Here is a 25,434-nt window from a genome sequence, read left to right on the forward strand (position 1 = left end):
CCACACTGGGCCTAACACCGTCTGAGCCTTCCTCATGCTGTACAGACATATATTTTGAATGTGTACGCTATCTATACATGTTATCCGGGGATACGGTACCCTTTCTAACCTTTGTGCAATCACGTGCAATCCATACTGGGCCTAACACCGTCTGAGCCTGCCTCCTGATACATATATTTTGAATGTGTACGCTATCCATACATGTTATCCAGGGATACGGTACCCTTTCTAACCTTTGTGCAATCACGTGCAATCCATACTGGGCCTAACACCGTCTGAGCCTGCCTCATGCTGTATAGACATATATTTTGAATGTGTACGCTATCCATACATGTTATCCAGGGATACGGTACCCTTTCTAACCTTTGAGCAAACACGTGCAATCCATACTGGGCCTAACACCGTCTGAGCCTGCCTCATGCTGTATAGACATATATTTTGAATGTGTACGCTATCCATACATGTTATCCAGGGATACGGTACCCTTTCTAACCTTTGTTCAATCACGTGCAATCCATACAGGGCCTAACACCGTCTGAGCCTGCCTCCTGAGACATATATTTTGAATGTGTACGCTATCCATACATGTTATCCAGGGATACGGTACCCTTTCTAACCTTTGTGCAATCACGTGCAATCCATACTGGGCCTAACACCGTCTGAGCCTGCCTCATGCTGTATAGACATATTTTGAATGTGTACGCTATCCATACATGTTATCCAGGGATACGGTACCCTTTCTAACCTTTGTGCAATCACGTGCAATCCATACTGGGCCTAACACCGTCTGAGCCTGCCTCATGCTGTATAGACATATATTTTGAATGTGTACGCTATCCATACATGTTATCCGGGGATACGGTACCCTTTCTAACCTTTGTGCAATCACGTGCAATCCATACTGGGCCTAACACCGTCTGAGCCTGCCTCCTGAGACATATATTTTGAATGTGTACGCTACCCATACATGTTATCCAGGGATACGGTACCCTTTCTAACCTTTGTGCAATCACGTGCAATCCATACTGGGCCTAACACCGTCTGAGCCTGCCTCCTGAGACATATATTTTGAATGTGTACGCTATCCATACATGTTATCCAGGGATACGGTACCCTTTCTAACCTTTGTGCAATCACGTGCAATCCATACTGGGCCTAACACCGTCTGAGCCTGCCTCATGCTGTATAGACATATATTTTGAATGTGTACGCTATCCATACATGTTATCCAGGGATACGGTACCCTTTCTAACCTTTGTGCAATCACGTGCAATCCATACTGGGCCTAACACCGTCTGAGGCTGCTTCATGCTGTATAGACATATATTTTGAATGTGTACGCTATCCATACATGTTATCCGGGGATACGGTACCCTTTCTAACCTTTGTGCAATCACGTGCAATCCATACTGGGCCTAACACCGTCTGAGCCTGCCTCCTGAGACATATATTTTGAATGTGTACGCTATCCATACATGTTATCCAGGGATATGGTACCCTTTCTAACCTTTGTGCAATCACGTGCAATCCATACTGGGCCTAACACCGTCTGAGCCTGCCTCCTGAGACATATATGTTGAATGTGTACGCTATCCATACATGTTATCCAGGGATACGGTACCCTTTCTAACCTTTGTGCAATGACGTGCAATCCATACTTGGCCTAACACCGTATGAGCCTGCCTCATGCTATATAGACATATATTTTGAATGTGTACACTATCCATACATGTTATCCGGGGATACGGTACCCTTTCTAACCTTTGTGCAATCACGTGCAATCCATACTGGGCCTAACACCTTCTGAGCCAGCCTCCTGAGACATATATTTTGAATGTGTCCGCTATCCATACATGTTATCCAGGGATACGGTACCCTTTCTAACCTTTGTGCAATCACGTGCAATCCATACTGGGCCTAACACCGTCTGAGCCTGCCTCATGCTGTATAGACATATATTTTGAATGTGTACGCTATCCATACATGTTATCCAGGGATACGGTACCCTTTCTAACCTTTGTGCAATCACGTGCAATCCATACTGGGCCTAACACCGTATGAGCCTGCCTCATGCTGTATAGACATATATTTTGAATGTGCACGCTATCCATACATGTTATCCAGGGATACGGTACCCTTTCTAACCTTTGTGCAATCACGTGCAATCCATACTGGGCCTAACACCGTCTGAGCCTGCCTCATGCTGTATAGACATATATTTTGAATGTGTATGCTATCCATACATGTTATCCAGGGATACGGTACCCTTTCTAACCTTTGTGCAATCACGTGCAATCCATACTGGGCCTAACATCGTCTGAGCCTGCCTCATGCTGTATAGACATATATTTTGAATGTGTACGCTATCCATACATGCTATCCGGGGATACGGTACCCTTTCTAACCTTTGTGCAATCACGTGCAATCCATACTGGGCCTAACACCGTCTGAGCCTGCCTCATGCTGTATAGACAAATATTTTGAATGTGTACGCTATCCATACATGTTATCCAGGGATACGGTACCCTTTCTAACCTTTGTGCAATCACGTGCAATCCATACTGGGCCTAACACCGTCTGTGCCTGCCTCATGCTGTATAGACATATATTTTGAATGTGTACGCTATCCATACATGTTATCCGGGGATACGGTACCCTTTCTAACCTTTGTGCAATCACGTGCAATCCATACTGGGCCTAACACCGTCTGAGCCCGCCTCCTGAGACATATATTTTGAATGTGTACGCTATCCATACATGTTATCCAGGGATACGGTACCCTTTCTAACCTTTGTGCAATCACGTGCAATCCATACTGGGTCTAACACCATCTGAGCCTGCCTCATGCTGTATAGACATATATTTTGAATATGTACGATATCCATACATGTTATTCAGGGATACGGTACCCTTTCTAACCTTTGTGCAATCACGTGCAATCCATACTTGGCCTAACACCGTCTGAGCCTGCCTCATGCTGTATAGACATATAATTTGAATGTGTACGCTATCCATACATGTTATCCGGGGATACGGTACCCTTTCTAACCTTTGTGCAATCCATACTGGGCCTAACACCTTCTGAGCCTGCCTCCTGAGACATATATTTTGAATGTGTACGCTATCCATACATGTTATCCAGGGATACGGTACCCTTTCTAACCTTTGTGCAATCACGTGCAATCCATACTGGGCCTAACACCGTCTGAGCCTGCCTCATGCTGTATAGACATATATTTTGAATGTGTACGCTATCCATACATGTTATCCAGGGATACGGTACCCTTTCTAACCTTTGTGCAATCACGTGCAATCCATACTGGGTTTAACACCGTCTGAGCCTGCCTCATGCTGTATAGACATATATTTTGAATGTGTACGCTATCCATACATGTTATCCAGGGATACGGTACCCTTTCTAACCTTTGTGCAATCACGTGCAATCCATACTGGGCCTAACACCGTCTGAGCCTGCCTCATGCTGTATTGACATATATTTTGAATGTGTACGCTATCCATACATGTTATCCAGGGATACGGTACCCTTTCTAACCTTTGTGCAATCACGTGCAATCCATACTGGGCCTAACATCGTCTGAGCCTGCGTCATGCTGTATAGACATATATTTTGAATGTGTACGCTATCCATACATGTTATCCGGGGATACGGTACCCTTTCTAACCTTTGTGCAATCACGTGCAATCCATACTGGGCCTAACACCGTCTGAGCCTGCCTCATGCTGTATAGACAAATATTTTGAATGTGTACGCTATCCATACATGTTATCCAGGGATACGGTACCCTTTCTAACCTTTGTGCAATCACGTGCAATCCATACTGGGCCTAACACCGTCTGAGCCTGCCTCATGCTGTATAGACATATATTTTGAATGTGTACGCTATCCATACATGTTATCCGGGGATACGATACCCTTTCTAACCTTTGTGCAATCACGTGCAATCCATACTGGGCCTAACACCGTCTGAGCCTGCCTCCTGAGACATATATTTTGAATGTGTACGTTATCCATACATGTTATCCAGGGATACGGTACCCTTTCTAACCTTTGTGCAATCACGTGCAATCCATACTGGGCCTAACACCGTCTGAGCCTGCCTCATGCTGTATAGACATATATTTTGAATGTGTACGCTATCCATACATGTTATCCAGGGATACGGTACCCTTTCTAACCAATGTGCAATCACGTGCAATCCACACTGGGCCTAACACCGTCTGAGCCTTCCTCATGCTGTACAGACATATATTTTGAATGTGTACGCTATCTATACATGTTATCCGGGGATACGGTACCCTTTCTAACCTTTGTGCAATCACGTGCAATCCATACTGGGCCTAACACCGTCTGAGCCTGCCTCCTGATACATATATTTTGAATGTGTACGCTATCCATACATGTTATCCAGGGATACGGTACCCTTTCTAACCTTTGTGCAATCACGTGCAATCCATACTGGGCCTAACACCGTCTGAGCCTGCCTCATGCTGTATAGACATATATTTTGAATGTGTACGCTATCCATACATGTTATCCAGGGATACGGTACCCTTTCTAACCTTTGAGCAAACACGTGCAATCCATACTGGGCCTAACACCGTCTGAGCCTGCCTCATGCTGTATAGACATATATTTTGAATGTGTACGCTATCCATACATGTTATCCAGGGATACGGTACCCTTTCTAACCTTTGTTCAATCACGTGCAATCCATACAGGGCCTAACACCGTCTGAGCCTGCCTCCTGAGACATATATTTTGAATGTGTACGCTATCCATACATGTTATCCAGGGATACGGTACCCTTTCTAACCTTTGTGCAATCACGTGCAATCCATACTGGGCCTAACACCGTCTGAGCCTGCCTCATGCTGTATAGACATATTTTGAATGTGTACGCTATCCATACATGTTATCCAGGGATACGGTACCCTTTCTAACCTTTGTGCAATCACGTGCAATCCATACTGGGCCTAACACCGTCTGAGCCTGCCTCATGCTGTATAGACATATATTTTGAATGTGTACGCTATCCATACATGTTATCCGGGGATACGGTACCCTTTCTAACCTTTGTGCAATCACGTGCAATCCATACTGGGCCTAACACCGTCTGAGCCTGCCTCCTGAGACATATATTTTGAATGTGTACGCTACCCATACATGTTATCCAGGGATACGGTACCCTTTCTAACCTTTGTGCAATCACGTGCAATCCATACTGGGCCTAACACCGTCTGAGCCTGCCTCCTGAGACATATATTTTGAATGTGTACGCTATCCATACATGTTATCCAGGGATACGGTACCCTTTCTAACCTTTGTGCAATCACGTGCAATCCAAACTGGGCCTAACACCGTCTGAGCCTGCCTCATGCTGTATAGACATATATTTTGAATGTGTACGCTATCCATACATGTTATCCAGGGATACGGTACCCTTTCTAACCTTTGTGCAATCACGTGCAATCCATACTGGGCCTAACACCGTCTGAGGCTGCTTCATGCTGTATAGACATATATTTTGAATGTGTACGCTATCCATACATGTTATCCGGGGATACGGTACCCTTTCTAACCTTTGTGCAATCACATGCAATCCATACTGGGCCTAACACCGTCTGAGCCTGCCTCCTGAGACATATATTTTGAATGTGTACGCTATCCATACATGTTATCCAGGGATATGGTACCCTTTCTAACCTTTGTGCAATCACGTGCAATCCATACTGGGCCTAACACCGTCTGAGCCTGCCTCCTGAGACATATATGTTGAATGTGTACGCTATCCATACATGTTATCCAGGGATACGGTACCCTTTCTAACCTTTGTGCAATCACGTGCAATCCATACTGGGCCTAACACCGTCTGAGCCTGCCTCATGCTGTATAGACATATATTTTGAATGTGTACGCTATCCATACATGTTATCCAGGGATACGGTACCCTTTCTAACCTTTGTGCAATCACGTGCAATCCATACTGGGCCTAACACCGTCTGAGCCTGCTTCATGCTGTATAGACATATATTTTGAATGTGTACGCTATCCATACATGTTATCCGGGGATACGGTACCCTTTCTAACCTTTGTGCAATCACGTGCAATCCATACTGGGCCTAACACCGTCTGATCCTGCCTCCTGAGACATATATTTTGAATGTGTACGCTATCCATACATGTTATCCAGGGATACGGTACCCTTTCTAACCTTTGTGCAATCACGTGCAATCCATACTGGACCTAACACCGTCTGAGCCTGCCTCATGCTGTATAGACATATATTTTGAATGTGTACGCTATCCATACATGTTATCCAGGGATACGGTACCCTTTCTAACCTTTGTGCAATCAGGTGCAATCCATACTGGGCCTAACACCAACTGAGCCTGCCTCATGCTGTATAGACATATATTTTGAATGTGTACGCTATCCATACATGTTATCCGGGGATATGGTACCCTTTCTAACCTTTGTGGAGTCACGTGCAATCCATACTGGGCCTAACACCGTCTGAGCCTGCCTCCTGAGACATATATTTTGAATATGTATGCTATCCATACATGTTATCCAGGGATACGGTACCCTTTCTAACCTTTGTGCAATCACGTGCAATCCATACTGGGCTTAACACCGTCTGAGCCTGCCTCATGCTGTATAGACATATATTTTGAATGTGTACGCTATCCATACATGTTATCCAGGGATACGGTACCCTTTCTAACCTTTGAGCAAACACGTGCAATCCATACTGGGCCTAACACCGTCTGAGCCTGCCTCATGCTGTATAGACATATATTTTGAATGTGTACGCTATCCATACATGTTATCCGGGGATACGGTACCCTTTCTAACCTTTGTGCAATCACGTGCAATCCATACTGTGCCTAACACCGTCTGAGCCTGCCTCCTGAGGCATATATTTTGAATGTGTACGCTATCCATACATGTTATTCAGGGATACGGTACCCTTTCTAACCTTTGTGCAATCACGTGCAATCCATACTGGGCCTAACACCGTCTGAGCCTGCCTCATGCTGTATAGACATATATTTTGAATGTGTACGCTATCCATACATGTTATCCAGGGATACGGTACCCTTTCTAACCTTTGTGCAATCACGTGCAATCCATACTGGGCCTAACACCGTCTGAGCCTGCCTCATGCTGTATAGACATATATTTTGAATGTGTACGCTATCCATACATGTTATCCGGGGATACGGTACCCTTTCTAACCTTTGTGCAATCACGTGCAATCCATACTGGGCCTAACACCGTCTGAGCCTACCCCCTGAGACATATATTTTGAATGTGTACGCTATCCATACATGTTATCCAGGGATACGGTACCCTTTCTAACCTTTGTGCAATCACGTGCAATCCATACTGGGCCTAACACCGTCTGAGCCTGCCTCCTGAGACATATATTTTGAATGTGTAAGCTATCCATACATGTTATCCAGGGATACGGTAGCCTTTCTAACCTGTGTGCAATCACGTGCAATCCATACTGGGCCTAACACCGTCTGAGCCTGCCTCATGCTGTATAGACATATATTTTGAATGTGTACTCTATCCATTCATGTTATCCGGGGATACGGTACCCTTTCTAACCTTTGTGCAATCACGTGCAATCCATACTGGGCCTAAAACCGTCTGATCCTGCCTCCTGAGACATATATTTTGAATGTGTATGCTATCCATACATGTTATCCAGGGATACGGTACCCTTTCTAACCTTTGTGCAATCACGTGCAATCCATACTGGACCTAACACCGTCTGAGCCTGCCTCATGCTGTATAGACATATATTTTGAATGTGTACGCTATCCATACATGTTATCCAGGGATACGGTACCCTTTCTAACCTTTGTGCAATCACGTGCAATCCATACTGGGCCTAACACCGTCTGAGCCTGCCTCATGCTGTATAGACATATATTTTGAATGTGTACGCTATCCATACATGTTATCCAGGGATACGGTTCCCTTTCTAACCTTTGTTCAATCACGTGCAATCCATACTGGGCCTAACACCGTCTGAGCCTGCCTCCTGAGACATATATTTTGAATGTGTACGCTATCCATACATGTTATCCAGGGATACGGTACCCTTTCTAACCTTTGTGCAATCACGTGCAATCCATACTGGGCCTAACACCGTCTGAGCCTGCCTCATGCTGTATAGACATATTTTGAATGTGTACGCTATCCATACATGTTATCCAGGGATACGGTACCCTTTCTAACCTTTGTGCAATCACGTGCAATCCATACTGGGCCTAACACCGTCTGAGCCTGCCTCATGCTGTATAGACATATATTTTGAATGTGTACGCTATCCATACATGTTATCCGGGGATACGGTACCCTTTCTAACCTTTGTGCAATCACGTGCAATCCATACTGGGCCTAACACCGTCTGAGCCTGCCTCCTGAGACATATATTTTGAATGTGTACGCTATCCATACATGTTATCCAGGGATACGGTACCCTTTCTAACCTTTGTGCAATCACGTGCAATCCATACTGGGCCTAACACCGTCTGAGCCTGCCTCCTGAGACATATATTTTGAATGTGTACGCTATCCATACATGTTATCCAGGGATACGGTACCCTTTCTAACCTTTGTGCAATCACGTGCAATCCATACTGGGCCTAACACCGTCTGAGCCTGCCTCATGCTGTATAGACATATATTTTGAATGTGTACGCTATCCATACATGTTATCCAGGGATACGGTACCCTTTCTAACCTTTGTGCAATCACGTGCAATCCATACTGGGCCTAACACCGTCTGAGCCTGCTTCATGCTGTATAGGCATATATTTTGAATGTGTACGCTATCCATACATGTTATCCGGGGATACGGTACCCTTTCTAACCTTTGTGCTATCACGTGCAATCCATACTGGGCCTAACACCGTCTGAGCCTGCCTCCTGAGACATATATTTTGAATGTGTACGCTATCCATACATGTTATCCAGGGATACGGTACCATTTCTAACCTTTGTGCAATCACGTGCAATCCATACTGGGCCTAACACCGTCTGAGCCTGCCTCCTGAGACATATATGTTGAATGTGTACGCTATCCATACATGTTATCCAGGGATACGGTACCCTTTCTAACCTTTGTGCAATCACGTGCAATCCATACTGGGCCTAACACCGTCTGAGCCTGCCTCATGCTGTATAGACATATATTTTGAATGTGTACGCTATCCATACATGTTATTCAGGGATACGGTACCCTTTCTAACCTTTGTGCAATCACGTGCAATCCATACTGGGCCTAACACCGTCTGAGCCTGCTTCATGCTGTATAGACATATATTTTGAATGTGTACGCTATCCATACATGTTATCCGGGGATACGGTACCCTTTCTAACCTTTGTGCAATCACGTGCAATCCATACTGGGCCTAACACCGTCTGATCCTGCCTCCTGAGACATATATTTTGAATGTGTACGCTATCCATACATGTTATCCAGGGATACGGTACCCTTTCTAACCTTTGTGCAATCACGTGCAATCCATACTGGACCTAACACCGTCTGAGCCTGCCTCATGATGTATAGACATATATTTTGAATGTGTACGCTATCCATACATGTTATCCAGGGATACGGTACCCTTTCTAACCTTTGTGCAATCACGTGCAATCCATACTGGGCCTAACACCGTCTGAGCCTGCCTCATGCTGTATAGACATATATTTTGAATGTGTACGCTATCCATACATGTTATCCGGGGATATGGTACCCTTTCTAACCTTTGTGCAATCACGTGCAATCCATACTGGGCCTAACACCGTCTGAGCCTGCCTCCTGAGACATATATTTTGAATATGTATGCTATCCATACATGTTATCCAGGGATACGGTACCCTTTCTAACCTTTGTGCAATCACGTGCAATCCATACTGGGCCTAACACCGTCTGAGCCTGCCTCATGCTGTATAGACATATATTTTGAATGTGTACGCTATCCATACATGTTATCCAGGGATACGGTACCCTTTCTAACCTTTGAGCAAACACGTGCAATCCATACTGGGCCTAACACCGTCTGAGCCTGCCTCATGCTGTATAGACATATATTTTGAATGTGTACGCTATCCATACATGTTATCCGGGGATACGGTACCCTTTCTAAACTTTGTGCAATCACGTGCAATCCATACTGGGCCTAATACCGTCTGAGCCTGCCTCCTGAGACATATATTTTGAATGTGTACGCTATCCATACATGTTATTCAGGGATACGGTACCCTTTCTAACCTTTGTGCAATCACGTGCAATCCATACTGGGCCTAACGCCGTCTGAGCCTGCCTCATGCTGTATAGACATATATTTTGAATGTGTACGCTATCCATACATGTTATCCAGGGATACGGTACCCTTTCTAACCTTTGTGCAATCACGTGCAATCCATACTGGGCCTAACACCGTCTGAGCCTGCCTCATGCTGTATAGACATATATTTTGAATGTGTACGCTATCCATACATGTTATCCGGGGATACGGTACCCTTTCTAACCTTTGTGCAATCACGTGCAATCCATACTGGGCCTAACACCGTCTGAGCCTGCCCCCTGAGACATATATTTTGAATGTGTACGCTATCCATACATGTTATCCAGGGATACGGTACCCTTTCTAACCTTTGTGCAATCACGTGCAATCCATACTGGGCCTAACACCGTCTGAGCCTGCCTCCTGAGACATATATTTTGAATGTGTACGCTATCCATACATGTTATCCAGGGATACGGTACCCTTTCTAACCATTGTGCAATCACGTGCAATCCATACTGGGCCTAACACCGTCTGAGCTTGCCTCATGCTGTATAGACATATATTTTGAATGTGTACGCTATCCATACATGTTATCCAGGGATACGGTACCCTTTCTAACCTTTGTGCAATCACGTGCAATCCATACTGGTCCTAACACCGTCTGAGCCTGCTTCATGCTGTATAGACATATATTTTGAATGTGTACGCTATCCATACATGTTATCCGGGGATACGGTACCCTTTCTAACCTTTGTGCAATCACGTGCAATCCATACTGGGCCTAACACCGTCTGAGCCTGCCTCCTGAGACATATATTTTGAATGTGTAAGCTATCCATACATGTTATCCAGGGATACGGTACCCTTTCTAACCTTTGTGCAATCACGTGCAATCCATACTGGGCCTAACACCGTCTGAGCCTGCCTCATGCTGTATAGACATATATTTTGAATGTGTACTCTATCCATTCTTGTTATCCGGGGATACGGTACCCTTTCTAACCTTTGTGCAATCACGTGCAATCCATACTGGGCCTAACACCGTCTGATCCTGCCTCCTGAGACATATATTTTGAATGTGTACGCTATCCATACATGTTATCCAGGGATACGGTGCCCTTTCTAACCTTTGTGCAATCACGTGCAATCCATACTGGACCTAACACCGTCTGAGCCTGCCTCATGCTGTATAGACATATATTTTGAATGTGTACGCTATCCATACATGTTATCCAGGGATACGGTACCCTTTCTAACCTTTGTGCAATCACATGCAATCCATACTGGGCCTAACACCGTCTGAGCCTGCCTCATGCTGTATAGACATATATTTTGAATGTGTACGCTATCCATACATGTTATCCGGGGATATGGTACCCTTTCTAACCTTTGTGCAATCACGTGCAATCCATACTGGGCCTAACACCGTCTGAGCCTGCCTCCTGAGACATATATTTTGAATGTGTACGCTATCCATACATGTTATCCAGGGATACGGTACCCTTTCTAACCTTTGTGCAATCACGTGCAATCCATACTGGGCCTAACACCGTCTGAGCCTGCCTCATGCTGTATAGACATATATTTTGAATGTGTACGCTATCCATACATGTTATCCAGGGATACGGTACCCTTTCTAACCTTTGTGCAATCACGTGCAATCCATACTTGGCCTAACACCGTCTGAGCCTGCCTCATGCTGTATAGACATATATTTTGAATGTGTACGCTATCCATACATGTTATCCGGGGATACGGTACCCTTTCTAACCTTTGTGCAATCACGTGCAATCCATACTGGGCCTAACACCTTCTGAGCCTGCCTCCTGAGACATATATTGTGAATGTGTACGCTATCCATACATGTTATCCAGGGATACGGTACCCTTTCTAACCTTTGTGCAATCACGTGCAATCCATACTGGGCCTAACACCGTCTGAGCCTGCCTCATGCTGTATAGACATATCTTTTGAATGTGTACGCTATCCATACATGTTATCCAGGGATACGGTACCCTTTCTAACCTTTGTGCAATCACGTGCAATCCATAATGGGCCTAACACCGTCTGAGCCTGCCTCATGCTGTATAGACATATATTTTGAATGTGTACGCTATCCATACATGTTATCCAGGGATACGGTACCCTTTCTAACCTTTGTGCAATCACGTGCAATCCATACTGGGCCTAACACCGTCTGAGCCTGCCTCCTGAGACATATATTTTGAATGTGTACGCTATCCATACATGTTATCCAGGGATACGGTACCCTTTCTAACCTTTGTGCAATCACGTGCAATCCATACTGGGCCTAACACCGTCTGAGCCTGCCTCATGCTGTATAGACATATATTTTGAATGTGTACGCTATCCATACATGTTATCCAGGGATACGGTACCCTTTCTAACCTTTGAGCAAACACGTGCAATCCATACTGGGCCTAACACCGTCTGAGCCTGCCTCATGCTGTATAGACATATATTTTGAATGTGTACGCTATCCATACATGTTATCCGGGGATACGGTACCCTTTCTAACCTTTGTGCAATCACGTGCAATCCATACTGGGCCTAACACCGTCTGAGCCTGCCTCCTGAGACATATATTTTGAATGTGTACGCTATCCATACATGTTATTCAGGGATACGGTACCCTTTCTAACCTTTGTGCAATCACGTGCAATCCATACTGGGCCTAACACCGTCTGAGCCTGCCTCATGCTGTATAGACATATATTTTGAATGTGTACGCTATCCATACATGTTATCCAGGGATACGGTACCCTTTCTAACCTTTGTGCAATCACGTGCAATCCATACTGGGCCTAACACCGTCTGAGCCTGCCTCATGCTGTATAGACATATGTTTTGAATGTGTACGCTATCCATACATGTTATCCGGGGATACGGTACCCTTTCTAACCTTTGTGCAATCACGTGCAATCCATACTGGGCCTAACACCGTCTGAGCCTGCCTCCTGAGACATATATTTTGAATGTGGACGCTATCCATACATGTTATCCAGGGATACGGTACCCTTTCTAACCTTTGTGCAATCACGTGCAATCCATACTGGGCCTAACACCGTCTGAGCCTGCCTCCTGAGACATATATGTTGAATGTGTACGCTATCCATACATGTTATCCAGGGATACGGTACCCTTTCTAACCTTTGTGCAATCACGTGCAATCCATACTGGGCCTAACACCGTCTGAGCCTGCCTCCTGAGACATATATTTTGAATGTGTACGTTATCCATACATGTTATTCAGGGATACGGTACCCTTTCTAACCTTTGTGCAATCAAGTGCAATCCATACTAGGCCTAACACCGTCTGAGCCTGCCTCATGCTGTATAGACATATATTTTGAATGTGTACGCTATCCATACATGTTATCCAGGGATACGGTACCCTTTCTAACCTTTGTGCAATCACGTGCAATCCATACTGGGCCTAACACCGTCTGAGCCTGCCTCATGCTGTATAGACATATATTTTGAATGTGTACGCTATCCATACATGTTATCCGGGGATACGGTACCATTTCTAACCTTTGTGCAATCACGTGCAATCCATACTGGGCCTAACACCGTCTGAGCCTGCCCCCTGAGACATATATTTTGAATGTGTACGCTATCCATACATGTTATCCAGGGATACGGTACCCTTTCTAACCTTTGTGCAATCACGCGCAATCCATACTGGGCCTAACACCGTCTGAGCCTGCCTCCTGAAACATATATGTTGAATGTGTACGCTATCCATACATGTTATCCAGGGATACGGTACCCTTTCTAACCTTTGTGCAATCACGTGCAATCCATACTGGGCCTAACACCGTCTGAGCCTGCCTCATGCTGTATAGACATATATTTTGAATGTGTACGCTATCCATACATGTTATCCAGGGATACGGTACCCTTTCTAACCTTTGTGCAATCACGTGCAATCCATACTGGGCCTAACACCGTCTGAGCCTGCCTCATGCTGTATAGACATATATTTTGAATGTGTACGCTATCCATACATGTTATCCGGGGATACGGTACCATTTCTAACCTTTGTGCAATCACGTGCAATCCATACTGGGCCTAACACCGTCTGAGCCTGCCCCCTGAGACATATATTTTGAATGTGTACGCTATCCATACATGTTATCCAGGGATACGGTACCCTTTCTAACCTTTGTGCAATCACGTGCAATCCATACTGGGCCTAACACCGTCTGAGCCTGCCTCCTGAGACATATATTTTGAATGTGTACGCTATCCATACATGTTATCCAGGGATACGGTACCCTTTCTAACCATTGTGCAATCACGTGCAATCCATACTGGGCCTAACACCGTCTGAGCCTGCCTCATGCTGTATAGACATATATTTTGAATGTGTACGCTATCCATACATGTTATCCAGGGATACGGTACCCTTTCTAACCTTTGTGCAATCACGTGCAATCCATACTGGTCCTAACACCGTCTGAGCCTGCTTCATGCTGTATAGACATATATTTTGAATGTGTACGCTATCCATACATGTTATCCGGGGATACGGTACCCTTTCTAACCTTTGTGCAATCACGTGCAATCCATACTGGGCCTAACACCGTCTGAGCCTGCCTCCTGAGACATATATTTTGAATGTGTAAGCTATCCATACATGTTATCCAGGGATACGGTACCCTTTCTAACCTTTGTGCAATCACGTGCAATCCATACTGGGCCTAACACCGTCTGAGCCTGCCTCATGCTGTATAGACATATATTTTGAATGTGTACTCTATCCATTCTTGTTATCCGGGGATACGGTACCCTTTCTAACCTTTGTGCAATCACGTGCAATCCATACTGGGCCTAACACCGTCTGATCCTGCCTCCTGAGACATATATTTTGAATGTGTACGCTATCCATACATGTTATCCAGGGATACGGTACCCTTTCTAACCTTTGTGCAATCACGTGCAATCCATACTGGACCTAACACCGTCTGAGCCTGCCTCATGCTGTATAGACATATATTTTGAATGTGTACGCTATCCATACATGTTATCCAGGGATACGGTACCCTTTCTAACCTTTGTGCAATCACGTGCAATCCATACTGGGCCTAACACCATCTGAGCCTGCCTCATGCTGTATAGACACATATTTTGAATGTGTACGCTATCCATACATGTTATCCAGGGATACGGTACCCTTTCTAACCTTTGTGCAATCACGTGCAATTCATACTTGGCCTAACACCGTCTGAGCCTGCCTCATGCTGTATAGACATATATTTTGAATGTGTACGCTATCCATACATGTTATCCAGGGATACGGTACCCTTTCTAACCTTTGTGCAATCACGTGCAATCCATAATGGGCCTAACACCGTCTGAGTCTGCCTCATGCTGTATAGACATATATTTTGAATGTGTACGCTATCCATACATGTTATCCAGGGATACGGTACCCTTTCTAACCTTTGTGCAATCACGTGCAATCCATACTGGGCCTAACACCGTCTGAGCTTGCCTCATGCTATATAGACATATATTTTGAATGTGTATGCTATCCATACATGTTATCCAGGGATACGGTACCCTTTCTAACCTTTGTGCAATCACGTGCAATCCATACTGGGCCTAACACCGTCTGAGCCTGCCTCATGCTGTATAGACATATATTTTGAATGTGTACGCTATCCATACATGTTATCCGGGGATACGGTACCCTTTCTAACCTTTGTGCAATCACGTGCAATCCATACTGGGCCTAACACCGTCTGAGCCTGCCTCATGCTGTATAGACAAATATTTTGAATGTGTACGCTATCCATACATGTTATCCAGGGATACGGTACCCTTTCTAACCATTGTGCAATCACGTGCAATCCATACTGGGCCTAACACCGTCTGAGCCTGCCTCATGCTGTATAGACATATATTTTGAATGTGTACGCTATCCATACATGTTATCCGGGGATACGGTACCCTTTCTAACCTTTGTGCAATCACGTGCAATCCATACTGGGCCTAACACCGTCTGAGCCTGCCTCCTGAGACATATATTTTGAATGTGTACGCTATCCATACATGTTATCCAGGGATACGGTACCCTTTCTAACCTTTGTGCAATCACGTGCAATCCATACTGGGTCTAACACTGTCTGAGCCTGCCTCATGCTGTAAAGACAAATATTTTGAATGTGTACGCTATCCATACATGTTATCTGGGGATACGGTACCCTTTCTAACCTTTGTGCAATCACGTGCAATCCATACTGGGCCTAACACCGTCTGAGCCTGCCTCCTGAGACATATATTTTGAATGTGTACGCTATCCATACATGTTATCCAGGGATACGGTACCCTTTCTAACCTTTGTGCAATCACGTGCAATCCATACTGGGCCTAACACCGTCTGAGCCTGCCTCATGCTGTATAGACATATATTTTGAATGTGTACGCTATCCATACATGTTATCCAGGGATACGGTACACTTTCTAACCTTTGTGCAATCACGTGCAATCCATACTGGGCCTAACACCGTCTGAGCCTGCCTCATGCTGTATAGACATATATTTTGAATGTGTACGCTATCCATACATGTTATCCAGGGATACGGTACCCTTTCTAACCTTTGTGCAATCACGTGCAACCATACTTGGCCTAACACCGTAAGAGCCTGCCTCATGCTATATAGACATATATTTTGAATGTGTACGCTATCCATACATGTTATCCGGGGATACGGTACCCTTTCTAACCTTTGTGCAATCACGTGCAATCCATACTGGGCCTAACACCTTCTGAGCCAGCCTCCTGAGACATATATTTTGAATGTGTCCGCTAAACATACATGTTATCCAGGGATACGGTACCCTTTCTAACCTTTGTGCAATCACGTGCAATCCATACTGGGCCTAACACCGTCTGAGCCTGCCTCATGCTGTATAGACATATATTTTGAATGTGTACGCTATCCATACATGTTATCCAGGGATACGGTACCCTTTCTAACCTTTGTGCAATCACGTGCAATCCATACTGGGCCTAACACCGTATGAGCCTGCCTCATGCTGTATAGACATATATTTTGAATGTGTACGCTATCCATACATGTTATCCAGGGATACGGTACCCTTTCTAACCTTTGTGCAATCACGTGCAATCCATACTGGGCCTAACACCGTCTGAGCCTGCCTCATGCTGTATAGACATATATTTTGAATGTGTACGCTATCCATACATGTTATCCAGGGATACGGTACCCTTTCTAACCTTTGTGCAATCACGTGCAATCCATACTGGGCCTAACATCGTCTGAGCCTGCCTCATGCTGTATAGACATATATTTTGAATGTGTACGCTATCCATACATGTTATCCGGGGATACGGTACCCTTTCTAACCTTTGTGCAATCACGTGCAATCCATACTGGGCCTAACACCGTCTGAGCCTGCCTCATGCTGTATAGACAAATATTTTGAATGTGTACGCTATCCATACATGTTATCCAGGGATACGGTACCCTTTCTAACCTTTGTGCAATCACGTGCAATCCATACTGGGCCTAACACCGTCTGAGCCTGCCTCATGCTGTATAGACATATATTTTGAATGTGTACGCTATCCATACATGTTATCCGGGGATACGGTACCCTTTCTAACCTTTGTGCAATCACGTGCAATCCATACTGGGCCTAACACCGTCTGAGCCTGCCTCCTGAGACATATATTTTGAATGTGTACGCTATCCATACATGTTATCCGGGGATACGGTACCCTTTCTAACCTTTGTGCAATCACGTGCAATCCATACTGGGCCTAACACTGTCTGAGCCTGCCTCATGCTGTATAGACATATATTTTGAATGTGTACGATATCCATACATGTTATTCAGGGATACGGTACCCTTTCTAACCTTTGTGCAATCACGTGCAATCCATACTTGGCCTAACACCGTCTGAGCCTGCCTCATGCTGTATAGACATATAATTTGAATGTGTACGCTATCCATACATGTTATCCGGGGATACGGTACCCTTTCTAACCTTTGTGCAATCACGTGCAATCCATACTGGGCCTAACACCTTCTAAGCCTGCCTCCTGAGACATATATTTTGAATGTGTACGCTATCCATACATGTTATCCAGGGATACGGTACCCTTTCTAACCTTTGTGCAATCACGTGCAATCCATACTGGGCCTAACACCGTCTGAGCCTGCCTCATGCTGTATAGACATATATTTTGAATGTGTACGCTATCCATACATGTTATCCAGGGATACGGTACCCTTTCTAACCTTTGTGCAATCACGTGCAATCCATACTGGGCCTAACACCATCTGAGCCTGCCTCATGCTGTATAGACATATATTTTGAATGTGTACGCTATCCATACATGTTATCCAGGGATACGGTACCCTTTCTAACCTTTGTGCAATCACGTGCAATCCATACTTGGCCTAACACCGTATGAGCCTGCCTCATGCTATATAGACATATATTTTGAATGTGTACGCTATCCATACATGTTATCTGGGGATACGGTACCCTTTCTAACCTTTGTGCAATCACGTGCAATCCATACTGGGCCTAACACCTTCTGAGCCAGCCTCCTGAGACATATATTTTGAATGTGTCCGCTATCCATACATGTTATCCAGGGATACGGTACCCTTTCTAACCTTTGTGCAATCACGTGCAATCCATACTGGGCCTAACACCGTCTGAGCCTGCCTCATGCTGTATAGACATATATTTTGAATGTGTGCGCTATCCATACATGTTATCCAGGGATACGGTACCCTTTCTAACCTTTGTGCAATCACGTGCAATCCATACTGGGCCTAACACCGTATGAGCCTGCCTCATGCTGTATAGACATATATTTTGAATGTGTACGCTATCCATACATGTTATCCAGGGATACGGTACCCTTTCTAACCTTTGTGCAATCACGTGCATTCCATACTGGGCCTAACACCGTCTGAGCCTGCCTCATGCTGTATAGACATATATTTTGAATGTGTACGCTATCCATACATGTTATCCAGGGATACGGTACCCTTTCTAACCTTTGTGCAATCACGTGCAATCCATACTGGGCCTAACATCGTCTGAGCCTGCCTCATGCTGTATAGACATATATTTTGAATGTGTACGCTATCCATACATGTTATCCGGGGATACGGTACCCTTTCTAACCTTTGTGCAATCACGTGCAATCCATACTGGGCCTAACACCGTCTGAGCCTGCCTCATGCTGTATAGACAAATATTTTGAATGTGTACGCTATCCATACATGTTATCCAGGGATACGGTACCCTTTCTAACCTTTGTGCAATCACGTGCAATCCATACTGGGCCTAACACCGTCTGAGCCTGCCTCATGCTGTATAGACATATATTTTGAATGTGTACGCTATCCATACATGTTATCCGGGGATACGGTACCCTTTCTAACCTTTGTGCAATCACGTGCAATCCATACTGGGCCTAACACCGTCTGAGCCTGCCTCCTGAGACATATATTTTGAATGTGTACGCTATCCATACATGTTATCCAGGGATACGGTACCCTTTCTAACCTTTGTGCAATCACGTGCAATCCATACTGGGCCTAACACCGTCTGAGCCTGCCTCATGCTGTATAGACATATATTTTGAATGTGTACGATATCCATACATGTTATTCAGGGATACGGTACCCTTTCTAACCTTTGTGCAATCACGTGCAATCCATACTTGGCCTAACACCGTCTGAGCCTGCCTCATGCTGTACAGACATATAATTTGAATGTGTACGCTATCCATACATGTTATCCGGGGATACGGTACCCTTTCTAACCTTTGTGCAATCACGTGCAATCCATACTGGGCCTAACACCTTCTGAGCCTGCCTCCTGAGACATATATTTTGAATGTGTACGCTATCCATACATGTTATCCAGGGATACGGTACCCTTTCTAACCTTTGTGCAATCACGTGCAATCCATACTGGGCCTAACACCGTCTGAGCCTGCCTCATGCTGTATAGACATATATTTTGAATGTGTACGCTATCCATACATGTTATCCAGGGATACGGTACCCTTTCTAACCTTTGTGCAATCACGTGCAATCCATACTGGGCCTAACACCGTCTGAGCCTGCCTCATGATGTATAGACATATATTTTGAATGTGTACGCTATCCATACATGTTATCCAGGGATACGGTACCCTTTCTAACCTTTGTGCAATCACGTGCAATCCATACTGGGCCTAACACCGTCTGAGCCTGCCTCATGCTGTATAGACATATATTTTGAATGTGTACGCTATCCATACATGTTATCCAGGGATACGGTACCCTTTCTAACCTTTGTGCAATCACGTGCAATCCATACTGGGCCTAACATCGTCTGAGCCTGCCTCATGCTGTATAGACATATATTTTGAATGTGTACGCTATCCATACATGTTATCCGGGGATACGGTACCCTTTCTAACCTTTGTGCAATCACGTGCAATCCATACTGGGCCTAACACCGTCTGAGCCTGCCTCATGCTGTATAGACAAATATTTTGAATGTGTACGCTATCCATACATGTTATCCAGGGATACGGTACCCTTTCTAACCTTTGTGCAATCACGTGCAATCCATACTGGGCCTAACACCGTCTGAGCCTGCCTCATGCTGTATAGACATATATTTTGAATGTGTACGCTATCCATACATGTTATCCGGGGATACGATACCCTTTCTAACCTTTGTGCAATCACGTGCAATCCATACTGGGCCTAACACCGTCTGAGCCTGCCTCCTGAGACATATATTTTGAATGTGTAAGTTATCCATACATGTTATCCAGGGATACGGTACCCTTTCTAACCTTTGTGCAATCACGTGCAATCCATACTGGGCCTAACACCGTCTGAGCCTGCCTCATGCTGTATAGACATATATTTTGAATGTGTACGCTATCCATACATGTTATCCAGGGATACGGTACCCTTTCTAACCTTTGTGCAATCACGTGCAATCCATAATGGGCCTAACACCGTCTGAGCCTGCCTCATGCTGTATAGACATATATTTTGAATGTGTACGCTATCCATACATGTTATCCAGGGATACGGTACCCTTTCTAACCTTTGTGCAATCACGTGCAATCCATACTGGGCCTAACACCGTCTGAGCCTGCCTCATGCTGTATAGACATATATTTTGAATGTGTACGCTATCCATACATGTTATCCAGGGATACGGTACCCTTTCTAACCTTTGTGCAATCACGTGCAATCCATACTGGGCCTAACACCGTCTGAGCCTGCCTCATGCTGTATAGACATATATTTTCAATGTGTACGCTATCCATACATGTTATCCGGGGATACGGTACCCTTTCTAACCTTTGTGCAATCACGTGCAATCCATACTGGGCCTAACACCGTCTGAGCCTGCCTCATGCTGTATAGACAAATATTTTGAATGTGTACGCTATCCATACATGTTAGGCTGGTTTCACATTAGCGCATTTTCAGCGCGCGCACGGCCGGGGGTAGCTCCGCCCCCGAGCCGGCTCTCTGCCCGGCGTTCCCGCCCCTTGCTTGTAGCGCCGCCTACTAGCGGACAGCGGCGTCTGCGATCGGCGCACCCTATCTTTAGCATAGGGTGCGCAGATCGTGCGCAGGCCGTGCGCTAGTTGCGCTTTGACCTGTGCTGCGCACTTTTGACGGTGCGCCGTGCGCGCCAAAATCAAACTTTTCGGATTTTGGCGCGCACGGCGCACCGTCAAAAGTGCGCAGCGCAGGTCAAAGCGCAACTAGCGCACGGCCTGCGCACGATCTGCGCACCCTATGCTAAAGATAGGGTGCGCCGATCGCAGGCGCCGCTGTCCGCTAGTAGGCGGCGCTACAAGCAAGGGGCGGGCACGCCGGGCAGAGAGCCGGCTCGGGGGCGGAGCTACCCCCGGCCGTGCGCGCGCTGAAAATGCGCTAATGTGAAACCAGCCTTATCCAGGGATACGGTACCCTTTCTAACCTTTGTGCAATCACGTGCAATCCATACTGGGCATAACACCGTCTGAGCCTGCCTCATGCTGTATAGACATATATTTTGAATGTGTACGCTATCCATACATGTTATCCGGGGATACGGTACCCTTTCTAACCTTTGTGCAATCACGTGCAATCCATACTGGGCCTAACACCGTCTGAGCCTGCCTCCTGAGACATATATTTTGAATGTGTACGCTATCCATACATGTTATCCAGGGATACGGTACCCTTTCTAACCTTTGTGCAATCACGTGCAATCCATACTGGGCCTAACACCGTCTGAGCCTGCCTCATGCTGTAAAGACAAATATTTTGAATGTGTACGCTATCCATACATGTTATCCGGGGATACGGTACCCTTTCTAACCTTTGTGCAATCACGTGCAATCCATACTGGGCCTAACACCGTCTGAGCCTGCCTCCTGAGACATATATTTTGAATGTGTACGCTATCCATACATGTTATCCAGGGATACGGTACCGTTTCTAACCTTTGTGCAATCACGTGCAATCCATACTGGGCCTAACACCGTCTGAGCCTGCCTCATGCTGTATAGACATATATTTTGAATGTGTACGCTATCCATACATGTTATCCAGGGATACGGTACCCTTTCTAACCTTTGTGCAATCACGTGCAATCCATATTTGGCCTAACACCGTATGAGCCTGCCTCATGCTGTATAGACATATATTTTGAATGTGTACGCTATCCATACATGTTATCCGGGGATATGGTACCCTTTCTAACCTTTGTGCAATCACGTGAAATCCATACTGGGCCTAACACCGTCTGAGCCTGCCTCCTGAGACATATATTTTGAATGTGTACGCTATCCATACATGTTATCCAGGGATATGGTACCCTTTCTAACCTTTGTGCAATCACGTGCAATCCATACTGGGCCTAACACCGTCTGAGCCTGCCTCATGCTGTATAGACATATATTTTGAATGTGTACGCTATCCATACATGTTATCCAGGGATACGGTACCCTTTCTAACCTTTGAGCAAACACGTGCAATCCATACTGGGCCTAACACCGTCTGAGCCTGCCTCATGCTGTATAGACATATATTTTGAATGTGTACGCTATCCATACATGTTATCCGGGGATACGGTACCCTTTCTAACCTTTGTGCAATCACGTGCAATCCATACTGGGCCTAACACCGTCTGAGCCTGCCTCCTGAGACATATATTTTGAATGTGTACGCTATCCATACATGTTATTCAGGGATACGGTACCCTTTCTAACCTTTGTGCAATCACGTGCAATCCATACTGGGCCTAACACCGTCTGAGCCTGCCTCATGCTGTATAGACATATATTTTGAATGTGTACGCTATCCATACATGTTATCCAGGGATACGGTACCCTTTCTAACCTTTGTGCAATCACGTGCAATCCATACTGGGCCTAACACCGTCTGAGCCTGCCTCATGCTGTATAGACATATATTTTGAATGTGTACGCTATCCATACATGTTATCCGGGGATACGGTACCCTTTCTAACCTTTGTGCAATCACGTGCAATCCATACTGGGCCTAACACCGTCTGAGCCTGCCTCCTGAGACATATATTTTGAATGTGGACGCTATCCATACATGTTATCCAGGGATACGGTACCCTTTCTAACCTTTGTGCAATCACGTGCAATCCATACTGGGCCTAACACCGTCTGAGCCTGCCTCCTGAGACATATATGTTGAATGTGTACGCTATCCATACATGTTATCCAGGGATACGGTACCCTTTCTAACCTTTGTGCAATCACGTGCAATCCATACTGGGCCTAACACCGTCTGAGCCTGCCTCCTGAGACATATATTTTGAATGTGTACGTTATCCATACATGTTATTCAGGGATACGGTACCCTTTCTAACCTTTGTGCAATCAAGTGCAATCCATACTAGGCCTAACACCGTCTGAGCCTGCCTCATGCTGTATAGACATATATTTTGAATGTGTACGCTATCCATACATGTTATCCAGGGATACGGTACCCTTTCTAACCTTTGTGCAATCACGTGCAATCCATACTGGGCCTAACACCGTCTGAGCCTGCCTCATGCTGTATAGACATATATTTTGAATGTGTACGCTATCCATACATGTTATCCGGGGATACGGTACCATTTCTAACCTTTGTGCAATCACGTGCAATCCATACTGGGCCTAACACCGTCTGAGCCTGCCCCCTGAGACATATATTTTGAATGTGTACGCTATCCATACATGTTATCCAGGGATACGGTACCCTTTCTAACCTTTGTGCAATCACGTGCAATCCATACTGGGCCTAACACCGTCTGAGCCTGCCTCCTGAGACATATATTTTGAATGTGTACGCTATCCATACATGTTATCCAGGGATACGGTACCCTTTCTAACCATTGTGCAATCACGTGCAATCCATACTGGGCCTAACACCGTCTGAGCCTGCCTCATGCTGTATAGACATATATTTTGAATGTGTACGCTATCCATACATGTTATCCAGGGATACGGTACCCTTTCTAACCTTTGTGCAATCACGTGCAATCCATACTGGTCCTAACACCGTCTGAGCCTGCTTCATGCTGTATAGACATATATTTTGAATGTGTACGCTATCCATACATGTTATCCGGGGATACGGTACCCTTTCTAACCTTTGTGCAATCACGTGCAATCCATACTGGGCCTAACACCGTCTGAGCCTGCCTCCTGAGACATATATTTTGAATGTGTAAGCTATCCATACATGTTATCCAGGGATACGGTACCCTTTCTAACCTTTGTGCAATCACGTGCAATCCATACTGGGCCTAACACCGTCTGAGCCTGCCTCATGCTGTATAGACATATATTTTGAATGTGTACTCTATCCATTCTTGTTATCCGGGGATACGGTACCCTTTCTAACCTTTGTGCAATCACGTGCAATCCATACTGGGCCTAACACCGTCTGATCCTGCCTCCTGAGACATATATTTTGAATGTGTACGCTATCCATACATGTTATCCAGGGATACGGTACCCTTTCTAACCTTTGTGCAATCACGTGCAATCC

The sequence above is a fragment of the Dendrobates tinctorius genome, unplaced genomic scaffold (assembly GCF_039654945.1).
Source record: "Dendrobates tinctorius isolate UK_male_01 unplaced genomic scaffold, ASM3965494v1 ptg000127l, whole genome shotgun sequence".
Lineage (NCBI taxonomy): Eukaryota > Metazoa > Chordata > Amphibia > Anura > Dendrobatidae > Dendrobates > Dendrobates tinctorius.